This window comes from Rissa tridactyla, chromosome 2 (genome assembly GCF_028500815.1).
Source record: "Rissa tridactyla isolate bRisTri1 chromosome 2, bRisTri1.patW.cur.20221130, whole genome shotgun sequence".
Lineage (NCBI taxonomy): Eukaryota > Metazoa > Chordata > Aves > Charadriiformes > Laridae > Rissa > Rissa tridactyla.
The window spans coordinates 93496343-93516025 of record NC_071467.1 but is presented as its reverse complement, the minus strand read 5'-3'; the positions used below and the strand labels follow the sequence as shown (position 1 = coordinate 93516025).

General features: G+C 45.6%; 1 long non-coding RNA gene across 3 annotated transcripts; it reads left to right on the top strand.

The window, feature by feature from the left end:
* Positions 1-16260: 16260 nt before the first annotated feature.
* Positions 16261-19190, top strand: LOC128905053 (uncharacterized). 3 transcript variants are annotated; one of them, XR_008464740.1, is made up of 3 exons: positions 16261-16658; positions 18045-18666; positions 18985-19190. It is a non-coding gene; the product is annotated as an uncharacterized LOC128905053 (long non-coding RNA). The 3 variants fall into 3 exon arrangements; XR_008464739.1 differs by lacking the exon at positions 16261-16658 and adding an exon at positions 16900-17424; XR_008464741.1 differs by lacking the exon at positions 16261-16658 and adding an exon at positions 17596-17888.
* Positions 19191-19683: the final 493 nt, after the last annotated feature.

Below are 19683 nucleotides of genomic sequence, written 5' to 3'. Positions count from 1 at the left end.
GAAAGATAAATGTTGTCTTATTACAATGCTTTCCATTCTTCAGGGCCTATTTTTCATTTCAGCATTTTATTTATCACTTGGCATTCACATTAACTCTCCAAAGCAAAATTCCTGATCCCATTACGCAGACACACTGCTCCATTGTAGGAATATACAGAATTATAATATCACCCACACAGTGCTTTCTGGGGCATTCTTTGGAAAATGGGTGTCTGACCCAGTGCAAGGCTGTTACAGGATCTGGGGACTAAATGGTGTATGGATGAAAAGGCTCAGCTTCAGATTAATAAAATGTACAACATATACAACTATTGTGCAGCTTATAGATCCCTGCCACTTTGGTGGAGAAATTTTTACTTTAGGGGATGAGTCGGAAGAGAGTGAAGATGCAATGCAGTTACCTTCCTCTTCCCTCCAGAACCAACCTAACCCTAAATCTGCATGTACATTTCAGTTACTTTCAAAACAAAATTAAAATTATCCGTTAGTAAATTGAGATACCTGATTAAGGAACAGTGCCTCTGGTATCAAAGTTGTGTACATGATTCAGTGCAAGGAATTATTGTTTGTTTGTTTTTTTTTAAATTGGAAGGATTGTCATTCCAAGTTACTTTGAGTTTCTCACAAAACAAACTCAATGTCACACTGGGCATATTCATCAGCAAGAAAACAAGGCAGTGAAACTGACAGGTCTAAATGCTTATAAAACTTTTCCTGAATTATTCAATGTTTGCTACATCCTCCAAGACTAGTTTCTGAGGCCTGCTCTGAGAAAAGATGAAGTTACAGAAGTGCTGATATACCCAAGTGTAAGGAATTCCAGAACTGTGTAATTCACATACTAGCAGTTTTCAGTAAAATATTAAGAGATATACAGTAACACTTAGTAATAAAATAACAACACTTAAATGATTAGAAACAATCCTGATTTCCGAGAACAAAGGAAGAGATACTGTGTGTACGACGTTTACTACCTACTTATAGGTATACAATGTCTCAAGGTTCATAACTGGTTAAAAGAGAAATTGCTTTTGTTTTGTTTTGTTTTGGTTTTGCTTATTGCAAATAACTTCCACCAGGATCCTGACAAGATCTTAAGAAGACCACAAACATTTTCATATCTAAGATGCTACTCTGCCCTAGCCGGGCTGAAGAGTAGAAGGCGCTAACTTTGAAAAATGTTTTGCTGCTTTGTGTATACTAATACGATGTTGGAGAACTCCCCATGCAGTAACAGTGGTATATAATACTTCTGCAACAGCTGTTGCTGTCTAATTTCATGTCATGTTCTTCACCAAGAATCTTAAATCACTTAATAATAAAGAGGACAGTTTTGTGAGCCCCGTGGCACGGCTAAGGGAACTGAGGCAGTGAGAGGGGAACTAAGCAGCGAGATGTAGAAAGGCCGGGAACAGGAGCTGCCTCTCGTAGCTCTGGGCCTGCTTATATCAACAGTGAGCACTTCATTGCATGAAATAGCATAGGCTCTCATTAAACGAGGAAGAGAGGTGTCAGCTGTATAACCACGCTTAAAGAAAAAGTTTTAGAAATTGCAGAAATCGCATCACTGACTGATACAGTTCTACTTTTACAGCTTTTGAATGCAAACCAGCCTGTAGCTGGACCTCTGCTCTACGCATACTGGTAATGAAGAAGAATCTGCTGGTTCTTGACAACTCAGGAACAGACACTGAAATAAATAGAGGGAATGATGGATTGATGCTTTTAGGAAGGCAAGCTGTGGGTCGAAGAATACAGAGGAAATAAGCAGAGTCAGAACATAGAGTAGGAGGCGAGAGGAAGGTTTAGGGGAAGGATTTTGCCTTGTCCAGTGCTTTTCTGTGAGGCCACTCCTGACCCTAACTTTTAGGGTGAAAAGGCCTTGTGACACAGCAGAGCTGGTGTGCATTTGTCACGCGGAGAAATAATTTGAGGAGGGTGTACAGGTGTTTCCTGTGTTGCAAAAAATCATCTCTACAGAGACTCTTGTTTGCTATTACCCAAGACTTCAAAGAAATTACCAAGACGGATGTGTAAATGGTCCTGCCAATGCCAGGATCCACCATCTATTCTCTACTTACCAAAGCAGATGCAGATGCAGCTCCTGGGAATGCTTAGGAGGAAGCACCATCAACAGCAGCTCTTCAAAACAGCCCTAGATGTGAAGAAAATTCTTCCTTTACCATTCCCTGCTGGGCAGCATCCCCAGTGACTCAGGTACATTTCTAGAGTTGGGCCCTACATTTTTGTAACACAACATGTAACTTTCTCTCAATATCCTGATTTTTCTTAAATTCTTATGCTGCTGAACAGCTGTACTGGAAGGCCCTTCCCCTTCATCAAAATTTCTTTTTTAGTCTGAGCCGGTATGCTTCAAACCCAATTTCCCTTGCTCTAACATGATGCTATTATTTGTTTGCATCATCTTTTGTGTTAGGAAGCATATCCTGAAAAATTACATTTATGATTTCTTCTAAATCCTATTCTACATTTCTGATTTTTCAGAGCAAGCTGTATAGAATGAGATTTTCAGAAGTGCCGAATAACCCGTTCTGACCTGAAACGCTTTGCTACACATCAAAAAAAGGGGTACTGAGAAGTGCTGAGAAATCTGTGGTTGGAAAGGGGGAACCGAATAGGAAGCTAGTGTGCTGTGCGAAGTCCTTATCCATGTCTTTTCCTCCTCGGACCTCCAGCGCAGAGCAAGCACTGCCAGGTGGCTGCAGAGGAGCTGATCTGTCAGGCACTCTAACTATGCCCTGGGCTTGGGTGGGAGGACCCATGCACAACCCTGTGACCTGAAGCGTGGCCCTTCAGCAGGAGAGAAAAAGAGTACAGCCTTGGGCAATGAAACCTAATTTCACTCCAAGGAGTTCTAGTTAATGGGAACTCAGAGAAAGCAGGATTATGCCAGTGACTGTTTCCAATGAAGTACAAAACGCCTGCATCTCCCATGGTCCAGTCACTGCATAGCCTCTCCCGTGGGTGTTGGCTGAATTACAGTAAATTAAGATAAGGGGAGCTGGGTGGGTAATTAAGACTTTTATATGCATGTTTTGAAACAGGATCCGGTAAATTCACAGCTAAAATTTTGAAAAAAAATAGAGTAGGTTAAGCATTTTAAGTCCACCATGTTCTTACTTGCAAGATGCAAATCTTTTGAGCTCCTTCCGAAGCATCTCACTGGAAAAGGGGCTATAAATCATGAAATACTTGACTTTTGTTGTTTGGGACACTACAAAAACTAGGGAAATGTGTTTAATGAGCATTCTTCTTGTTCAAAGCATTTCAGTAGTTCGGCTCTGATATTGTTTCAAAACTGTTTTCTCAAGGCCCTCCAGCACATGGCGTTACGAAAAAAGTTGTCAGACTGGTTTTAACACATCTTTTCAGTACTGATAAGCAAAAGTTCACTGAAATAATTCTCAATAAGACACATGTGGAATATACCTTTCTTAAGGCTTTCTTGTTGAATTCAAACTTTGAGGAGACCTGTTGCATTGTAAACTTAAGCAGCCTCTTTCAAAGTTATTAGAAAAGTACAGGGATGTGTCACATACTGTGCTGGAGAGAGTCTATGTCACATCCTGTTAACCGTGTCTGCTTTTAAACCTGTTTTGTAAGTACAGTGAGTGGCTGACAGTCTCCAGCTGCAAACAGCTTTGAAACTACATGAGCGAGTTTCAAAAGAAAGCCAGACACTACTGTATTTTGGTTGCTAAAGGTAAAACAGTCAATAGCATGTTTTTCTTAATGAAGTAAACGATTTAATCTTGAGGCTACTTTGCTTAACAATGCCATCATTAAAATGGTAATGGGCTTTGAGGTCCCTATTCAGCATGGTATGGCATCGTACCTTTGCTGCTATTGTTTCATCTTGTTTACACAGAAGTTTCTGCAATTCAGTCTGGTAAGAACAAGATATGAACCAAGGAAATAAATCCCCAAAATAGCATGTGGCTAAATCTTTAAATCTATCTTAATAGGGCTCAATCTGTCCTCTCCCTGAAGCCAGTCAGCCATTTTAGTAGGATGCAAAATAGTTCCCCTGCAAGGTGGAAACAAGATGAGCTATAATTTTTTTTAATTATCTGTGTTGGAAATGATGGTTTTAAAAGCCAAAACATGCTAAAATTAGTCAGAAAATAAGTATTTTACTAAACCATGCACTCTAGCCTTCTAATGTGATTTGGTAAAACTTTATACATCTTCTTCTCTCTGATAACCAGGGGACTCGACTGAACACAGCTAGAAAAAGCCCTATTTAAATAGGTTATTTTTTCCTCCTAATTTTCCAGTGTACAAGTTAAAGCAAAAACAAAATGAAAATACTTTTGCAGATGGGCTCCAGTATCAGTCCTGGAACTTTTCCACGTTTCCTTTTCCATACTTTTGCATTAACTAGCCTCTCACTGCAGACTAGGCCCGTGCCCAAAGCTTGGCACTAAAGGAGTAGTCTGGGATGCCACAATCAACTTCTGTTCAAAGCAGCTGTGGGTTGTATGTCTAATTCTCTGTTATACCTAAACTGAGCTTCGTGTCTTGTCATATTATCTGGTCCTTATGGGGACCTCTAAGACATCCATACAGATTTAGAGCGGCATCAAGGTCCCTGCCATTTACCCTTGAATAGAAAGGCCTTTGCCAGAGCCAAGAATAACTAGAAAGCAGCAACTTTCTGGCCACACCTCCTTCCTCACATCATCCCTACAGAAAGGGGCGGGGGAATAGATAGGAAGCACCATGACGAGCACAGGAGGATTTTGTCGTGACTGTTTCCATGAAGCATACCATGCCCTTTGCTTGTCCAGAGGGGCGTAAAAAGGGCTGAGCCTAACAATGAAATCAGACCCTCCCTGCCAGTAAGTGAAGGAATGGTTGCTAACACAAGTGCTTCTTCTCCATAAAGTTTAGTTTTCCCAGCTCACTGGGTTGCCACAACACATGTGGAAATATGCTGATAATAGGTGGGACCATCAAGACTTTCTGTGGCAGTCCTGGAAAAGGAAGCTTTCAAACCTGGCATTTTCACCTGATAATGAGAGAGACTTGTGGGATCCCCCTGCCCAGATCTGGAGGACTGCACGGCAGCAAAGGCCCGTGCAAGCAGATGGCATGAAAGACTGTGTCTACTGATTGTTCTGCATTGCCAGGAGAGTTCACAAAACCAAGCAATGTTGTTCTGCGTAAAATAAGCGTGATATACTTAAGCAATTACTGACCTTAAAACTGGATAAAGACTGTCTAAATATTTTATGTGACTGGAGGCAATGGGCTATGTTCGTCTGTGAGGTATCACCCAGGCTTTCTGCTGAGTTCTTTTTAAGAAAAGCTTCATGGCCCACAGCACTTTAACCATTATCGGTGTCTACTTTTTTCTTAAAATAGGAGTGATGGTACAATAGATTACATTTCACCACAATTTGCTTACATCCTTGTAAGTTTTATTATTAAATTTAGCTTTTAGTAGCAAGTGATTTGGGAAATCAACTTGACAAATTATCTTGCATAAAAAGTAGAAACACTAACGTTCATTGTGCATCCTTGAATGTCCTCAAATTAAAGGGCACGGATACTTTTAAACACTGAGTAGCTTTCAGAGATGAAAGAAGCTAAGGGATGTTTATTTGTAACAATACCTCTTTGACAAATAATTCAGAGGAGTAAAAGGAATAGTTGCACAGTTTGCTCCAGTGACTTTTGTTCTCTTAATGAAATATAGACGCATACCCTCATCCATCGACTGGATGCATACCTATCTGCTGCGTGGCCTGCACTTGATGTGTCCCCTCACTTCTAATACATCTATGAACCTGACAGCTCAGTTCTCTATCAATCCTCAGGCTGGGATCCTCAGGCTGTACAGTCCCATGTACAGCAACTGTTTGTTTTGTTTTTTTTTTCAGAATACCAGTGCTTTAGAAAAAACACAACTTTGGAAGAAAATTAAAGAAGAAAGAGCTGTATCATGGTATCTGTTTTCTGTGGTTTTTTTCAGTTCTTCATTCTTACTCTGAAAAGCAATTCCCCACCCCTGTGAATAAAGGTCTATTTCTCTATATGAGGAAGATGGAAATCAAACTATAAGAACTGGAGGGAATAGGGAGAAATGATGCATGACTTGGCCTCAAGTTGAATGTTTTTCGCTTGTTCTTTTACTTTGTTTTCCACTTTGAAAGTATTTAGTTTGGGGATTTCCTATAGAAAGCAGGGTTGATGAGTTCTCTCTTTTAATGTAAGTACCAATATTGAAAATTGTTAATCTAAAGTAACAATGCTGAAAATAAGATGGATGCAAACTTGAGGTTTTGAGTCAGCATTCCCCTTCTTTCACACCCCATAACTTTCAAAAATTCAGGCCATCAAACAAATGCAAAAAAGGGCTGCACAGGTCTGCTGCAGACTTGTGGGTGAGCTCTGCACCTCATGCTACGTCAGTAAAGCAGTTTATTTCTATCTCTGTTTTCTTAGTAGTTTACAATACATAGGGGATAAATTCTGAGAGTTTTATTGCATCAGGAAACGTAAAAGTCATGTACTTAACTAATACACTTTGTTGGGATGTTTTTTAATCATTTCCTGACCTGACTGCAAGAGTTATCCAGCTTATACAGTTTCAGCTTCCTCCTCCTCCATTAGCAAGGCTCACCTATGATATTTACTGCATCATTGCATCCAAGCCAAACTTGGTTACTGCGGCAACTAAGTTTTTCTTCTCAAAGGGTCACAGGGAAACACATCCTTCAGGATCCCCTGGTAACCGTCAGCCGGTACGACTGGGGAACATCAACAGTGAAATGCCTGCTTTCCATCGCTAAGGCAGCGCCGCCTGTGCCTGCAACAAGGGGGGCAGAGTCTAGTTACATTCCTGACCCACTTTCACATCCCTCCCTCCTCCTCCTCCATCTCCTCCTCCCTCCCTGAGCACAGCAGCAACCAGCAGGGCAGCAGGAGCCTCCATTTAGCAAGCCTCGCACACCCGCAGCCACCAAGCTGTGTGCTGTCTCCTAGCAAGCAGCAGAAGCACAGGTTTCCCCAGCAGCGTGCGGGGAATGGGAGGGGGAACCACAAACCTCCTGGGAAGGACATCTTCCCTCTTGCCACCCTGTATGCACAGCGATGGTGCTTCTGTCTTTTGTCCAGCCCTTTCACGCACCCACATCGAAGCATGCACCCACACCAAATGCAGCGTAAGGCTGTCCCCCTTCCCTCCACTCCCCAGCTGGCCAGCCATGCTTGGACAAGCATTTAGTTCCCTCTCCAAACACCCCTTCTGCCATCCCCTCGCCTCCGGATTTGCCTGGATGCACGCATCTGACTGTCCTGCTCCCCTTCTCGCCCACCTCCTTTGTGTAACCCCACTGTTCCTCTCCCACTCTCACCCTCCCGGGGCTCGTCCCTTTCCCCAGATATTGCAAAACCTCCTCCCGCCTCCCCGCGGTGGCGGGCAGGTTGGTGAGTAAGAGGAGGGAGCTCCTGACTGGTTTTGCGTCGCTCATAGCACCCATCTGTTAGCCTGCGAGGGACACTACCTTCCCCTCGGGCAGCCGAGAGGGATTTCACCCCACGCTGGGGGCAGACGCTAACCCCCATGCCTCACCTCACCTCACCTCACCTCGCCTCGCCACCAGGGCTGCCCACAGATCCCCGGCCTTGCACCATGGCCAGCCACGGAACTCACCAGGCCACAGGAGGCCATGGCTGCTTGTGAGGGGACATGCAGACAAGCCTGGGGGGGCCCTGCTGCTTGGGGAGCGCAGACACTGCCTGGGGGTGCATGTGCCACCCCGGGGGTACCAACATTTGGAGCGTGGAGGCCCAGGGGGGCGGCTGCCACCCTGGGGGGTGGACAAGGCCTGGCTCTGGGCCTCAGCCTTGCCTGTCTCCTTTCAGGGTGCAGGGCCATCCCTGAGGCGAGGAGAGGGGAAGGTGGCCCCCAGCAACACTCCCACCCCGGTCCCTGAGCAGGTGGGGGGTTTCAGAGATTCCTCCTCACTGGGACCAGAGCTCCCCAGTGAGGAAGGTGTGCTGGGCCCCGAGGCCATGGGCAGGGGGAAACACCTCCCAGTGCCATGGGGGAGCCCTGCTGCTGGGAAACACACCAGCCCACCACCACGGCTGCGAGAGATGTTAATGGCAGCTGGGTTTTTTTTAGTTTCTTTTTTTTTTAAGTTCTGTTATTGCAAAATACCAGCGATGACCACAAGCAGGCTGCTTCCCGCCCGCGCTGCGGAGCCCACCCTGCGAGGGCGCCCTGGGACGTTGGTGCAGGATGGGGTTCGCACCGGGGAGCACCCCATGGCGGCGTTAGATGCTCACCGGCCTGGGACAGGAGCTGCTGCTGGCCCAGCAGTCCCTGGGGAAAAAAAAAAGGCAAAAAAAGTGGTTCCCCCCCTTGTCCATGGTGGGAAGGAGCCCCAGTTTTAAAATTACAACTTAGATTTCATTTTCAAGCCCATGGGTGGGGTTTTATTTGGTAGTGGAAATGGGAATAAAAATATCTGTTTAACTTCTGAACACAAAAAGCGGCTGCTTAAAAATTGTTCACTGTTCTTTGTGCTTGTATAACTTAAAACCACCTGTTTTCAAGTTTGGGCTTGATACATATTTCTGCTCCGTTCCTGTAAGCACTTCAGCACATGTTACACATATGCTTACGTCTGCGGAGTCGGGGGCCTGAATATTCAATGTCACCCTAAATCTTTAGTGCTGTACCACATTTACAAAACTAGTTGAGTAATAGATTAATAATAATTCAAAATAACATGACACGCAAGCAGTATATTATTTCCATCACCACAGAAAAGGTGCGTTTCCAGATACTCTCTCTCTCTTATAAATGTGCACGTAGCAGAGTTTGAGGTACTGAGTATTTTGTATTTTTAATTATTAAATTTGAACTAAATGTTCACACTTCTCATTTAACCTAATGTGTTATACATAAAAGGACCCTAAACCACTTAAGTATTATTTACGTAAACTTTAAATTAGCATACACTGTCCTGTGTGCTGCCAGTACTAAGCTGGTAGCAGTACCTCAAGCATCTTTAAACCTTCTTCAGGTATTTCTGCACAACAGTGAGTGGATGCCCATAGCTGGCCATGCACTAGAGAAGAGTTACACACCTGCAGGGGTGTTTTTAAGGACACAAGATTGTACACAGATTTTTTCACTCCCTTGTAGTGTTTTTTAGGTCGAGTGAATACACTGGGCTTCCCTGCATCTGTTTGAGACCACGACAGGTGACCGAATTCTGTGAAGTGCGCTTGTCACTGACAGAGGTTTAAGTTGAAATGAGCAAAGAAAAATTAGGAAAAAAATGGGAGAAACCACCAAGAAAATAATAAATGCAGAACGACAACAGCAATAGATGCAAAAACTATTAAACTAATTTTAAGTGCAATATTTTTCACTGAGATAACTAAATCTCGTGGTTGAGATAAAACACGCTTCTGAATAGGTAGCAGTAGCTGTGCTGCAAATGCATTTTTCACCTTTTCAGACCTTTTGAAGAAATTAAAGAACAGTGACTATTTGCAGTACTGTTTGACAGCTTGTTATTAAAATAGTATCATCCCCATTCCTAATGTCAGAAGACATGACTGAAAAGAACTGCTGGGCTGTTTAATGAATGATTGTCAATGAGCAGTGTATACCTTTTTCTATAAAGGATTTTTACATACTAGGCTTGCAAAAATCCTATCCAAATCAGCAATTGCAAGATATTTCCAAGAAGAGCTGTAGATAAGAATGTATTGTCTGGATTTATTGCATAAAATATTGCTTTGCGGTACTTTATAGTGAAGACTTATTAATTAAGCAGCTTGTTTTGGGAGCTTTTTGTGCTTGTTCCTAGAGGTAGTGGAGAAAGGGAGGTGAAATTGTATGGTGCAAATTGGTACAGACACTGAGCCTAGCTGCAGTTGCTCAAGTTTAAAGGTGCTTTGCACGGGTGCATTTTCTGTATTGCAAGACAAGTTTTAAGGTGAAATCTGTACCGTACCTGCTGCAGTAAAGATGATGGTTGTAATGCCCTGATCAAGCACTCTCCCTTGGTGAGTTCGAGTTATGGATAAAGAGGTTTGCTACAGATCAGATACTGAAATATGGTGAGCAAAGTGATAAAGCAGATGCATATGCAGCAGGTTTGGAAAGGCTCAGAGGAGAGCGATGGGGAGGCTGTCCTGAGCTGTCCTGGGCAGTCCTGGGCCGCTGGGACGGCACGAGGGAGCATGCTGAGGGCAGAAGCCAGCGAGCAGCCTGAGACAGTTACTTAAGATGGCCTTTATTTCAGACACCTACTGCAGCCATAAAAATAGGCGTGTGAGGGAATATCCTGGGAGAGCCTTTCTCAAACAGCAAGGCGCGCCTCGAGGCACACCGCCATGAGGGCTGAGCTGTGGAGGGGCCCTGCTCTAATGGGAGGCACATGAAGGATCCCGAGGATGGCGCGGAGCAGGAGGAGCAGGAACAGCTCTCCCTCTCTCCCTGCTTCCCCGTGACCCTCAGCCACGCTGCCGGCCATGGGGCGAATGCCTGGGACTTGGGGGTGAGAGAGTCCGTCAGATATAGCAACATTGGGGGGTGTGGAAGGGAGAGGGAGAACAAGAGGCAAGTGACCCCGAACAACCCCCTTTTTATACCCTTTATTTCAAAACAGACATTAGGGCCTGTCTTTCCTGCTCTCAAGGATTTTTTAATTTTATTTTTATTTAAACCTTGCTGTAGCTGCTGCTGATGCAGTAAAGTAGGTGAGGCCAGCAGCAAACCCTTATTTGGGGCTGACCTCGCCTGGTTTGCCTTGCAGTGAGGCTTCACTGCTTTTTTACCTCGGGATCGGTCAGAAACATCACCCCGAGGTAAAAAAACTGCACTTCTTTGCACGGCGGAGGCAAGGCTTCCCCTAGCTCTGCCTCAGCCATCTCTCTTCGTAATTGGAATTTCAGCAAGTACCTGCCCCTAAGATGAATGTTTTGCGGCATTCCCAGGCATGCCCCACCTCAAAGGCCAGCCCGATCTTCCTCCGGGCCCCAGCACAGCATCAACAGCCTTTTCCTGCCTGGAGCAATGCGCGCCGGCTGTGGAGCAAGGCTCCCTACTCCCTGTGAGCTACTGATTCATGCCGTTCTCCCATCAGCAAGCAGGGAGATGTCTGCCCCATCTTGGGGACCTGGGCGTGAGTCCTTACCCAGGCAAAGTTCCTGCTTGGAAAGAAGGTCTTTTTCTGGCTCTGCCAGCCCCGTTCTTGAAGATTTATATGACCGATTTATAAACTCTTCTTAATTGTAGAGATAATGTATTTAAAACATATGTGCTTCCCGTAGCGCTGCGCGCGCTTTGAATGCTGTCTGCCTCTTGCCCTGTCTACGTTCACAGAAGGTACTCGTGCATATGGAAACAATCAGGCTACCCAAAAGACAACACACTCGATACTGCTAATTACATGGAGTAAACGCCGCTGGGACTATAACCGGTCTCAAGATCTGAGTCAGTGTTTTGCTGCTGAGCTGAAGAAGAAAGTCCATTATGTGCGCTCGCATTATAGCCAGCTCAGTCCCTGCTGCACATATTGCTGATTTCTGTACATGCTACATGGCAAAGAGCCAAGGAATTGTAGCACAAACAGGATTTTATAACCAGTGTTATTTAAGGATGGGCAAACTGTGAAGCTCCAAAAGTTAATGATTCTAGCGCACTTTCAATTAATTTTTATTGTCAAGCTATATTTCAGGGTACTAAAGACGTTTTGCGATGACAAGAAGGAGTGTGTGGGAACAGGCGGGAATAGAGTATGCATTGTTATTCTCTCTGATTTATAGATCAGTGAATAACCTATCTGGATAACAAGTTACTTCTTTCCTCTCATGTTAGATAGAATTCACCTCTGTGTTGAGCTCCCCCCAGAAAAGGCATTTTAGCAATATAAATACAGTACCAGGCATCATATTGCACAAATGGTACATTTGAGCCCTTGCACAGAATTAAATATCACCCTTTCTGCACTACTGATATCTGTAATACTTGTGTTGTTAAGACAATCAATCTTATAATAGCCTGATAGAGAAATCAACAAATGGAGTTAAAAGTATTAACTTCATCTTAATGACTTACAGAAGGAACTTCTGACAGGATACTGTATTTTAAAACACAAGTACGTACTGAAGTCTACATGCCATAAGTTTCGAAGTCTGGATTAAAGCAGCCTGTGCACAAGCAGTCAAAGTGCTAAAGCCTGGCCTCATATGATGAGCATCAGGTTCCCACCTCAGCTCCCTCCCTGGCCCTCTGAAACCATAGGCTGGTGCCGTGTGTTGGCTAACCGGCAGCACTGGCTGGCAGCCGGGTTTGGCCTGCCTTTCTCCTTGCAGAAGACACGAGTTTGGGCTTCGACCCAGACACCAGCTGATTTAGAGGGGCATACTATGTTTGAGACTCTTTCAGATTTGACTGAAATTGGACAGAAGATTGGAAAGGGATTACAGGAAGACTGAGGGACAGAGCTATTGCATAAGCCCCATTTCCTTAGGAAACCTAAGGAAAAAAAGCCCTAATGCAAACCAAAACACACACTTTGGAAAGTATTGGTAAAGCTGGGCCGCAGTCAGGCATCTTGCTTTAGCTTGCAGCAGAGCGAGGCGGCTGATCCAGTCGGCTCCTCCACTGCCCCAGGTTACTGCTTCATTGGCTGTGCTGATTCAGCTGTTTGTCTAGCTGCCCTTTAAGCCAGTTCTGTGAAATGATCCACTTAAAAGAAAGGACGTGCTTTTCAGGGAGGATGTTTGGTGTTTTTTTTTTAACCCAAAGGTCCTTAAAAAATCTTTAGAGCTCAGCTACACAAACACTTGGTTTGGTGTCGTGGGACAGCAGGTGTAAGTGTCTCTGTGCGTGTGCGAGGGATGAGGGAGAGCTACACCATGGGGCTCTGCTTCAGTCTGAACAGATGTATGTCCGTAACCTGAAGTGGCAAAAACAGTGTTACATGTGTTCTGGTGTTCCTACTCTTTTCAAGTCTGACAAGACCATAAAGTGGCTTTACGCCTGCCTCCGCAGTGTATGCACCTACTGGGTGGTCATTCTGTGGTCGGCTGTCATCCTCACCACTGCAGAACGATGTCTTCCTTTGGACCCACCAGTTCTGGCAGACCTAGCCTACATTGATTTTTACCAGTTAAGCTGTATCATACCAATTTGAGAACTTAATGGCAAAGGTATGCCCACACCAATTAAAATGTTAGCCAAGCCTAATGCATTAGCACCGGCCTCATCTCCATTTGAAAGCTGGCATGTTACAAGGCAGAGCATGAACTTCTTGGTCACTGTCACCCTGCACGTAGGCCATGGATGTTCATGTAGGCTGTGGCAGAAATCACCATATCCAGCTCTTCCCTGGCGCTGGAAGATCTAGGGAGTAGGCTGTGGGGTGACCATTTCCCGTCTTGCATTAGGTGGTAGCTTATAATGTTGAAATACAAGTCCTCTGCTTACCTATCTCATTCAGACTGAAAAAATGTGAGAAGCATTCAAGCAGAGTTCAGCAAAGGAGACCTGAGGGATGGTAACCACAGGCTGGGAGGACAGACCTTTTCCACCAGCGCTTTAGCTTGGGAGGATGTGCATCTGCAGCCCAGCCCCCTGCGTGGATGTTGTTAGATTAACTTTAGAGAGTTTATTGCAGAGAGACCTGCTGCTTATTTCTAGCATGAAACCACACAGCTCCTCCTTTGGGCTGGCATCATGCTCCAGTTAATGGGGGCAGCTATTCAGATCGTCTGTGTCTGCTTAAAAGGGGCAGGAGTAACCCTTGTGTATGCTAAGTGGGAGGTAGCTCACCCCTCTTTGAAATGCAGGTAAGCTACTTCATCGCTAATTGCAAACCAGGAGCATCTTCGTGGGGAAGTTTTCTGCTGAAACCAAAGTGAAACTTCACCCTTGGCTTTCTTATTGCTACCTCCTGAGTCACCACATCCTTCTCTTGTCACCATCACCTTTCAGTTTAGAAAGTGGCAACAAGCTATGGTATTCAGCAGTACGTGAGAAGTGGGTCTCTCTGTGCTTGTGGGGAAGGGATGAATTTATGGAGGGGTTAAAATCTGCTCTTTGAAAGCAGTGAACACTGAAGGGTCCACCTGGGGAGAATGTTTCTGGCATGCTGCAATTTTACGTTGCTTCCCTACGTTTCTTGTGGAGACAAGCCCCAAGGAATCTGAAGACTTGGCTTATTTTCCTGATCCTGCAACAGATTTCCTGTCTTGCCCAGCCATGGGCAAGTCCTTTAGCTTCACATTTTCAAGCATGGGCTTTAATTTTAGCCCTGTAGCTTGAGATACCCAGAATCTGTCTTGCACATGTGTTAATCACTTACAGCTCTAGCCAAAATTAACAGAAGCTGCCTGTACACAGAAGTGCACTGAAAATTAGATGCTGCTTAGAAAAAACAGGGCCAGCTCTGTCTTACTCAGCTTGCTCATGTGTTCAGTGGAGATGATAACACCTGTCCAGCCGGGGAGACATCAGGCTATATTAATTAATATTTGTGAAGCATGTGAAGCAATTAATTTTTTCTTTTTTTTGGTAGCATTATTCGCAAATGTAAAGGAGAAGAGCTCTTTGAGCATTGTTTCTCTTGTTTTGCTGTTTTTATTGGATTTAAATAAGGATAAACATTACCTCCTTGAACAGCAAGCTTGCTGCCCATAAAGATTTTGGTTTTGCTTGGAAGGATTAGGGCATGAGATTTTGGTTCCCCTCACTTGTTTATGAGCACGAATTTGCTACACATAAATCACTGCAGGTCAGAACATTGCTGTTCCCTTAGCACAAGGTAAGAGAGCACAGAATCACTCTTTAATGTTGTGCAATTGGACAGGATTTGGCTTGTCCTGATTTTGTGTTTGGAGAACTCAGGCTGCCCTTTGTGCTTGATGTTTTACCTCTTTTTCTCTTGAAAGTCCAGTGGAGAAATCTGACTAGGTGCATTTGTATCACTCACTCGCTGCCTGCTCTTTGCCTGTGTTCAGTGTTTTGCTGAAATTAAAGCACAGCTTCCTTCTCTTTTGCTCTCTGTGGGATTTCCCAGTGTTTCACCAGGCTGCAGTTTGATGAACTCCTCAAGCCGGCGCTGATGCTGAAAGAAGCAGTTGTATTTTCTTTATAACTTGTCCAGGGTGCACGTGGCTGTAAGATGGACCAGATCAGGGAAGCAACCTGGCTCAGAAAAGAACTGTTTCTGGTTTTTGATCGGCTTTGGTTTCTCTGGTTCAGTTCCACAACAGAGCTGAGCAGCAGGACAAGAGCAAGAGCTGCAGAGAGAGGGAGTCAAGGCCTGATCCTTCAGGTGGCCTTGCGTGGTGGTGTTTGCAGAAACTCAGTCTTACTATTTGCCACCCTGTGCCTCTTCATCTCTCTTAGTGCCACTATCTCTTGGTGGCGGGGGGTGGTGGCAATAAGTTAATGTTACTCAGTAGCCAGCAAGCAATGGGGATAAAGACCCATATTGTGCCTTTCTGATACCAAGGCTATCCCCCTCCCCCTTTCCATTCTTTGGTTTATTCAGTAGAGCTACTCTGATTCACATAAGCTAACAATCTGTTTGAGAAGAAACAATTAGGCCCGCAGAAGTTGTTGACATCTTATTTTCATTTTTTTCTCAATGGCATAACGGGTACTCTAGTCCAGCTTGTCCTTTTGTCTTCTCCATCCCAGGCTTTCCTCCCAGATGCAAGGACACCATGAAGATGGGGACAGAACAGTGGCCCTCCCAGACGTTTTGAACCAAGAGGCTGCTAATGACACTTAGCATTTCTCACAGACCATGATGTGGCTGCTGAGCAGGCTATTAATTGAAAACACTGCTCGAACTAGGCAGGCTCCCCGGGCCAGCTGTGGGCCGCTTCCCGTGCCCTCTGAGCCCACAGTGCTGGCAATTGCCGGGACGAGCCATAGAGCCTGGGGAGGACCGACTGTGGTTGCAGGAGGCCATAAGAACAGCTCGGGTGTCTTTTCCAGGAACTCCAGTGCACGCTCCCTGCTTCTTCTTTCTCTGTGGTCTTTTGGGAGTTCAGCGTAAATTAGATCCTGAAAACAGCATCCTGCTGCAGAAAAGCCGATGGTCCTAGAAACACACTCCTACTTTAAAAAATCCTACAGGAGCCAGATGCCCCTGATCCTGACGAAGATTGATCGAGTGGCTGGTGGTATCACCTTACACTTCACTTTGGCAAGGGGGGAAGCACGGAATGATGGAAAATTTTCAGGTGGATTTATATTTAACGGGCTTTTTTTTTGGTTTTAAGTGGGAAAAAGTCATTCTACACGATGCAGTGCCAGCACAGAGTCAGAAGGAAAGGAGGACTGTGGGTACCGAGGAGCAGCCATTCCTGAATGTGGCGTGCTACAGATTCATGCTTTGTGAGAGGGTCGCATTGCCACGGACTGTTGCCGTGGAAAAGGAAATCTATTGAATGGAGATACAGGAGGCTCTGCAACACGTCTCCCGGGGCAGGGTGAATCTTTGGGCAGAGAACCGCTTTGGAGATGGGAGAAGGGAGAGAGTGAGAGAGATGCTCAGCAGCTCTGACAGCCTTTGCGGAGCCTCCACGCCAAGCCTCCCTGCCCCTCCTTCTGCAGCTGCACCCCACGACTGCTTCCGACCCGCACGGTAAGTCACGGTGCTGCTTGGAAGAAAAACCAAAAACACTGCTTTAGCGTAAATTACAGACGTAGTAACTTGCCCCCGTTTCGCCGGGCTCTGCGGTGGCAGGTGCTCCCCCCGCCAGCCGCCATCGGCACCGGCCTCCGCGGGGGCGGGCGGGTCTCTGCGCGCCGCCAGGGGGCGCTGCGCCGCCCCGCGCCGGGCGGGGACCCGGTCGGGGCCGCCGCCGCCGCCGCCGCCGCCGCCTCCTGCCGGCCCCGGCGGCCCCGCGGCGGGCAATCGGGGCCCTCTCCCCGCCCTGGAGCTCTCTGGGCTCGGCCTGCAGGCCAGCCCTCGCTGCGGGGTGCGCATCGGCTACCCGTGGGGAAAACGCGGGTGTCCGTGTGGCTCCCCAACGCGGGGGAGAACCGTCGAGGCGGCGGATGCGGTGGTTGTGGCATCTGGGGGATGTTTGTGTGAGGAATGACGATCTCCGGCTGTTCGGAAGGATGGATTTGTGAACTTCGCGCTCCTCGGTGCAGTCACCAGGCATCGTTTAGGAGAAGAGGGTTAAGACAAAAGCAGGGAGGGCATTAGTCTGGGAATGGCATCCCTTTGCTAATCTCCTGTGCTCCACAACATTCGGCCGTTCCTCCTCGCCCCATCGGCTGCACACCGGTGACCCACAGATCTGGGGTTGTTGCACGGAACAGTCCTTATAAAGACATCTCTTGGCACAAAGGCGGTCCCTGGGAGCAGGATCCTAGGTTGAAACGATGCCTTCTTGGAAGAAGTAAATACCAGGGTTTTATTTCTTATTGAGCTAGCAGACAGTTTGTTCATTTTGCCGCCGTTTGCAGTGTCCGACCAGATACGGGTGGATACTTCTCGTCTTCCTTCCTCTTTATATTTCCAGTCTGGGAAACAGCAAAAAAAAATTTAGCGAAAAGAGTAACATCTGTGAGAGAGGGAGAAAAGGATGAGGCGGGCTGGCCAGGCAGCCAGCCTCAGGAGATGGTAACACAGAAGAGCTATTCATTCCGAGAGCCAGTTGCTCCTCGCCCTGCTAGATTATAAATTGGACACCTTATTAAGAGCTGATCCTCCAGCAGCCCCACCCAGGGCTGTGCTCATGCTCTAAACCGGTGGAACGTAATCCAATTTCACTATTGATGCCTGTTACTGGATAAGCACATGTACAAGCAGGGCAGAGGATACTAGGCAGAAAGAAGCAGCATCCTGGCTGTTTTCTGAATGGTCAGTTTAAGAAGGCAGAGTTTTGGGAAAGAATGGGGAAGAGGATGGTTTGCACTAAAATTTGGGCGCTTTTATGGTGATGCCTGCCAAATACCTATGATGCTGCCTTACCAAATAATTAAACCATAATTTTTTTTTTTTTGCTTGTTTTCTCAGTTGTGACTTAAAAATGCTGACTCACTGGCACAGTGTCCCCACCCAAATGTTGCTGCGGGAGTCAACCACTGGAAGAGCCCGTGGCATAGGCTTCGAGTGAGCCTCTTTGGTGATTCCAGCTTTCTCTTCTGATGGTTTGCTTGGTCACTTATTTCTTGTCACGTTAGCCCAAAGGTCTGGACAGATTTAGGCAGATGTCAAGTTAAACGGTTGTTGCGGTGAAAATTTCATGGGAACATAAGTTTAACAAATTCAACAAAGTTTCATCATCCTTGACAAGACAGCCAAGCTTTCTGACCTTCACACACCTTTCAATCATTTGAAAGGTTCTCTGACTGGTATTTGAAATGCACAAAGTTATTGCCAGTTGTTGTCAGAAATAAATATCTGACATGTATTCTTCAGGGCTTATTTTTGTGCTGAAGAAAACAGGATGGAGTATTATAAACCTGTTTCAGTGTCTCTGAACAGTATCCTTGGTCATACATACATGTTTTTCCTTCCAGGCAAAAAGCAGCTGGGGAGTTCATGCAGTGGTAGATGCATTGTGAGGATTCTGCATCATCAGAGCATTTATTCTGAATATTGTGTAGATGCATGGCTTGTTGGTTCCCCTATTGAGGTACTCTGTTTTACTTTCCTTGGAAGGCAATTTAAACATAGATGTATTGCAGCTGAGCAGTGGTCAGGAAACGCAAAAGTAACATGGAAATGCAACCCTAAAACAAGGCCCTCTCCCAGTGTAGCAGTGAGTTATGGACATAGGTTCAGGTGTATTTTGATGATATCTTCTGGACTTTTTGATTTTGACTTGTTTTTCATCTCATATAATTGAAAAGCTGCTTTTATGTTTGTTTCTGGAGTAAATATGTTTGTTTCAGATCTGATCATCATTAGTGACTCATTCGTCATTTGAAAATGTTTGTGTGATTCTCTCCAGGTTCTGAGTGCCTGACTGTCACTGGTGTGTTGGAAAGCAATGACTCCTCAGATGTTCCTGGATACCTTTATGTATCTGCCTCCTTTATGAGCTCATGAAAATGAACACAAGGCATCTTCGACATTTCTCTCTCTTTTTTCCTTTCCTAATTTTTACGTAAGGCACTTTTGCCAGTAACTGTTTCCTAGTAAAAGAATGCCTCTGAATTCGTGCTCTCTGTGTGTGTGTGCCTATGTACGTGATTCCACGTGCCCTACCTCCCCACCTCCCCAAAAGCGTGGGCCTGTTGGGCAGTTAACTCGGCAAAAGAATACAGATCTGAAAGTGAGGTTCTCATAAGGTTAAAAGAGAGAGGCGGATGGGTACACGAGAAAGCCTGTTTGTGCTAGAGGCATGATGGTGCCGTCAGCTCACCTCACCTTTTATCAGGCACCAGAGAACTCCCACTGGAATGTGCCCTTGGAAATCAGACTTCATGCTGTCTGTCAGTCATCGACTACTTGTTCGTACTGGTGGTTTTGGTACGGTTAGAATAGAGAGGCTGGGCTGAAAAACTGGAGTTTCTCTTTTTTTCTGCACTTTTGAGATTATGGTTGACTCCTGCAGGTGATCAGGAGTCCATAGTTGTGTCCTAGGCACTGGGGAATCTCTGGTGCACGCAGCTTCAAACTGGGTATTTATTTTGTTACAGAGCAATAT